The sequence below is a fragment of the Triticum aestivum genome, chromosome 1D (assembly GCF_018294505.1).
Source record: "Triticum aestivum cultivar Chinese Spring chromosome 1D, IWGSC CS RefSeq v2.1, whole genome shotgun sequence".
Lineage (NCBI taxonomy): Eukaryota > Viridiplantae > Streptophyta > Magnoliopsida > Poales > Poaceae > Triticum > Triticum aestivum.
In genome coordinates, this window is record NC_057796.1 from 65,916,644 (window position 1) to 65,922,777 (window position 6,134).

Below are 6,134 nucleotides of genomic sequence, written 5' to 3' on the forward strand. Positions count from 1 at the left end.
TGTCAAGGGGTCCCTAGTTGCATGTCAAGCATCGACTCACAACTAGGGTGCCAAGTTGCATGTCGATAATCGACTCGCAACTGGGGTGTGTGTGTGTTATTTTTATCAAAGTGTCCCCAGTTGAATGTCAAGCAACGACTCGCAACTAGGGGTGTATGTGTGTGTATTTGTTGAGAACCCCTAGTTGCAAGTTGACCATTGACTCACAACTAGGGGGGTACGTGTGTGCGTGTGTGTGTGTGTTTGTTTTGTCGTGGGTCCCTAGTTGCATGTCAATAATCGACTCGCAACTAGAAGTGCGTGCGTGTGTGTGTCTTCTTGTCAAGGGGCCCCCAGTTGCATCTCAACCACCGACTTGTAACTAGGGGGGTGTGTGTGTTGAGGACCCCTAGTTGTAAGTTGCCCATCGACTCGCAACTAAGGGATGTTTGCGTGCGTGTGTGTGTGTGTGTGTGTGTGTTTTATTCGTGGCCCCTAGTTGCAAGTTGACCATCGACTCACAACTAGGGGGGTACGTGTGTGTGTGTGTGTGTGTGTTTTATTCGTGGACCCCAGTTGCAAGTTGACCATCAACTTGCAACTACGGGGATGTGTGTGTGTGTGTCAAGGGTCCCCAATTGCATGTTGATAGCCGACTTGCAACTAGGAGTGATGTGTGTGTGTCTATTTGTCAAGGGGTCCTTAGTTGCATGTTAAGCATCGACTTGCAACTAGGGTCCCAAGTTGCATGTCGATAATCGACTCGCAACTGGGGGGGTGTGTGTGTCTGTGTGTTATTTTTATCAAAGTGTCTGCAGTTGAATGTCAACCATCGACTCACAACTAGGGGTGTGTGTGTATTTGTTGAGAACCCCCAGTTGCAAGTTGACCATCGACTCACAACTAGGGGGGTACGTGTGTGTGTGTGTGTGTGTGTTTTATTCGTGGCCCTCAGTTGCAAGTTGACCATCAACTCGCAACTACGGGGATGTGTGTTGTGTTTGTGTGTCGAGGGTCCCCAATTGCATGTCGATAACCGACTTGCAACTAGGAGTGTTGTGTGTGTTTGTCTATTTGTCAAGGGGTCCCTAGTTGCATGTCAAGCATCGACTCGCAAATAGGGTCCCAAGTTGCATGTCGATAATCGACTCGCAACTGGGGTGTGTGTGTGTGTTATTTTTATCAAAGTGTCCCAGTTGAATGTCAACCATCGACTTGCAACTAGGGGTGTGTGTGTGTATTTGTTGAGAACCCCCAGTTGCAAGTTGACCATCGACTCGCAACTAGGGGGTACGTGTGTGTGTGTGTGTGTGTGTGTGTGTTTGTTTTGTCGTGGGTCCCTAGTTGCATGTCAATAATCGACTCGCAACTAGAAGTGCGTGCGTGTGTGTGTCTTTTTGTCAAGGGGCCCCCAGTTGCATCTCAACCACCGACTTGTAACTAGGGGGTGTGTGTGTTGAGGACCACTAGTTGCAAGTTGCCCATCGACTCGCAACTAAGGGATGTGTGCGTGCGTGTGTGTGTGTGTGTTTTATTCGTGGCCCCTAGTTGCAAGTTGACCATCGACTCGCAACTAGGGGGTACGTGTGTGTCTGTGTGTGTGTGTTTTATTCGTGGCCCCCGGTTGCAAGTTGACCATCAACTCGCAACTACGGGGATGTGTGTGTGTGTGTCAAGGGTCCCCAATTGCATCTTGATAACCGACTTGCAACTAGGAGTGATGTGTGTGTGTCTATTTGTCAAGGGGTCCTTAGTTGCATGTTAAGCATCGACTTGCAACTAGGGTCCCAAGTTGCATGTCGATAATCGACTCGCAACTGGGGTGTGTGTGTGTGTGTCTGTGTGTTATTTTTATCAAAGTGTCCGCAGTTGAATGTCAACCATCGACTCACAACTAGGGGTGTGTGTGTGTGTGTGTATTTGTTGAGAACCCCCAGTTGCAAGTTGTCCATCGACTCGCAATTAGGGGGTGCTCTGTGTGTGTGTGTGTGTTTTATTCATGCCCCTAGTTGCAAGTTGACCATCAACTCACAACTAGGGGTCTTGTGTGTGTGTGTGTGTGTCTTTTGTTGTGGTCCCCGGTTGCAACCCGCTCATCAAGTCGCAACTAAGGATGTGCGTGTGTGTGTGTGTTTGTAGAGGGTGTGTGTTTTGTTGTGGCCCCCAGTTGCACCCCGCTCATCGACTCGCAACTAAGGATGTGTGTGTGTGTGTGTTTGTAGAGGGTCACTAGTTGCATGTTGATAACCGACTCACAACTAGAGGGGTGTGTGTGTGTGTGTCTTTTTGTCAAGGGTCCTCAGTTGCATGTTGACCATCAAACTCACAACTAGCAGGTGTGTGTTTGTTGAGAACCCCCAGTTGCAAGTTGACCATCAACTCGCAACTAGGGGGTATGTGTGCGTGCTTGTGTGTGTGTGTGTGTGTTTTGTGTGTGTGCGTGTCTTTTTCTCAAGGGGTTCCCAGTTGCATGTCAATCATCGACTCACAACTAGGGTGTGTGTGTGTTTGTTGAGGACCCTCAGTCGCAAATTGACCATCAATTCACAACTAGGGGATGTGTGTGTGTTGAGGGTCCCCAATTGCTTGTCGATAACCGACTTGCACTAGAGGTGTGTGTGTCTTTTTCTCAAGGGGTCCCTAGTTGCATGTCAAGCATCGACTCGCAACTAGGGGGGTGTGTGTTTGTTGAGGACCCCCAGTTGCGAGTCGATGGAAAACTTGCAACTAGGGGGGTGTGTGTTTTTTTTGGTTGAGGGTCTTCAGTTGTAAGTTTCCCATCGACTCGCAACTAGGGGGGGGGGGTGTTTGTTGACAAGAGTTGGCAAAACCCAGGCACATGCAACTGGGACCTCTTGAGAAAACGCCCGTACTCATCATACTCAGTCGTACAACTGCAACTCATCATACTCAGGCGCAATTGCAAGAGGTATGAAGCGCCCGCAACTTAATTGGGAGAGGGTTGTCGGTGGTTATCGACGGTTTTTATCTTAGCATCACATAGGTGTGGTTTCTATCATTTCCCTTGACAGTGGGTGCATACAAGCACTTTTTATTTTGGCCCTTTTTTGTGTTTTATTTCTCGGAACACACAAACTATCTTTTGGTATAACACACACATGGATCGGCCCATGAGCTCTCACTCGCTTAGTCAGAGGGAGGGTGTCGCAACTGCAACTGTCACAACACTCACGCAATTGGTACAATCAAATTGGTTTTACTCAAACATTCACATTGTTACATGGCTCGCTAGTACCAAGCACGAATATAACCCTAGTTATATTCGCAATGATTTTTGTCCAAATACTTGGTGCACTTTTTTGATATGTGACATTTAAAAAAAATACATGGTGAACATGTTTCATGCGATAAACATTCTTACGTGCATATATATTTTTTTAATTTTTCACAGATTTTTTTCTTTTCGAGCTGTTTAACATTTTCTTTTTTAGGCAATTCATTTGAAATTTTTTAATAATGTTGGCATAAAACAAGGCAGGGCCCAGGCAAAGGCTCCTCCGAGCTATTGTTTTCGAGCAAAAAAACTAAAAACAACAACAGAAAAACGCTCCCTAAATAAGGGTAAGGGCCCAGCTGCTTCATGCTTCTATTCATCAACGACAAACAACTTTCGTTATTGTACACTGGCCCATAAAAACACAACAAACAACGAATGGCCCAGGAAGAAGTAGCGACAATATAGAACGACCACACCTTTTGTACACAGATGGATGACGTCATGTGAACGAGACCAATTTATATTTCATTCAGATGAGTTCTAGGCACTCCCATATAAGAATCGTCTCGCGGGAACTCCTCGTGCAGCGAGCGCCACGCGACAGAGAGTCGGCTGCTACATCCTCGCCATGCTCCGCCCCTCGCGCCGTAACCGCCGCATGGGCCGCTCCAAGCGCGTCAGGAAGGCCGCGGTGGTGCAGCCACTTCTGATGTCGCGGACTTCATCCTTGGGAGGCCAACCTCAAACGTCTCTCATCGAAGGACCTGTCGACCTTGGCCGCCGGCGTCCGGTCCCTCTGCTAGAGGATCGTAGGTGTTGTTCGGCCGGTGGGGCTACGAGGCGCGGCACCAGGAGCTCCCGCGGCAGCACGAGAGGATGAAGAGGTAGTAGTACATGATTTGTGCAGAGACACGCAGGTACCCTACTCCCGCCGCTCCTCGACAGCCCATGGACGAGGCTCTGGCCTGCGCGCTCCTCCCCCTGCACCGGCTGCGAGGCGGCTGCCACGACAGACACGTGTGAGCCGCCTTTCCACTGGTGTGTGACGGTCACCGTCAGCTTCCGTTCCCCGTTCGGCTGCCCATCCAAGAGATGCGACTAAGTCCTCACCGGTGGGGCAACGGTGCAGCTCCAGGCAAGCGGCTGCAGGTATATTCACCATCGCCTCGGTTCCTTGGATGCGTGCTCAATCACTTTCAAGAGGATGGACTCACTAAACCATAATTCAGTGGTATTTGTTGTTGATTGATGTGCACGAGTTCTTTTTTCCTCTTCAAGATTCATTAGTGAACTGCCATCTGCATGCTTTACAAATTATGTAGTACAACTGTGCAAGTGAAGCCCTACTTCAGAAAAACTTCACATAACAAATCTGGTGTTGGCAGTTGTCTCTGGCGCGCCGGCATTTGCGCCGGCGAGTTTGAGGAAGGATGACAAGGCTGTGGGGATGCACACGTATCAAGACCTCTCCGGCTGCTACTAGCGGCGACGCTGAAGAAACCCGCTGTTAGTTTGTGGGATTGCGCAAGAAGCGGCGAGGGCTGCATCCGCCCGGCACCGGCTGCTCCTTTTCCTAGCCTCCAGTCTCAGTCGCAGGCTCGCAGCACACAACACAAAAGTAGCGGCAAGCGAGGAAGGCGTGGTGTTGTTGATCGCCAGAGCTGCACCGACGGTTCATCATTGCCCTGTACCAACTCGATGACCCCCAAGGGGAGAGTTTCTGAAATACAATTTTCTCCAATTTCTAAATATAAGATCAGGAACACGTACTACATGTAGCAAACTAGCAATTAATAAATTTCACTCATAGAGACATAAGCATCAAATTATTGAGGCTTACATGATTGTGTTTTCTTGACATGATTGCAGTTCCTACTGCAAAGCAGATCAAAAGGAGCTGATGAAGGTGGAAGGCCTGACAGACGAAGTGAAGAGCCATCTCCCGAAGTAATTTCTGACCGAGGGAGTATAAGTGTTCTTTCTCAGGGCATGTATTCGATTAGCAGAAAATTGATGAACATGTAGTGCCAAAGATCAGGAGTGCAGTGCTGAGTTTTACCGTGGAGGTGGGCGAGAAAAAGTTAGCAGATGATGGGGTCATATCTAACGAGGAAATTGCACAATAGATTTTCAATGGTGTCGATATTGAGGAGGAAATATTTGATGTATTCATCAAAGATTTGCTCCCATGTTTCAATCTGGAATACACTGCGTGGCGTTGGAGGTAGTGTGTTCTTTAAAAATTCTATGTCACACTGTAGGTTGTTAATTCCATTTTTTTTCGAAAAGGGGACTCCCCGGCCTCTGCATCAGAATGATGCATACGGCCACATTTATAAATAAAATAGATTCAACAAGGTCTTAAAGTTTGGAAACAAAATAAAGGCTAGCTCACAGAGAGCCCCAACGCCAAAGTTAAAAAGGCAAAGATAGGAAAACTAATCGCCTATCATATTATATGACCGCCATCTAAACCGGTTAAAGATATCCCGCGCTACCATCTCCCATCGGACAGATCCATTAACCAAACGCTCCCTGGCCTCCGTCGGAGTGAGTAAGGGGCACATACGGATCAGCGCCGTAGCTAGGAATAAAACCTGCAAAAAATGAACAGTTGTTGTTCTGTTAAAAGCCAAATCATTCTGCAGTTTCAAATTGCCCATAACAACGCACATACTCCTACACGAATGTGTCTAGCTGTATCGGACTCTATCCCACAAGCCACGTTTCAAGTACCGACCGAATTCAGAGGAGTAATGTTAAAGGCAATTTGCGCGGTGCGCCACAAAACTCTCGCCAACGGGCACTCAAAGAAGAGGTGCTTAATGGTCTCGTCCCGATCACAGAAACTACACCTAGTAGATCCTGTCCAATTGCACTTAACCAAGTTGTCCTCTGTTAAAATGACTTGTTTATG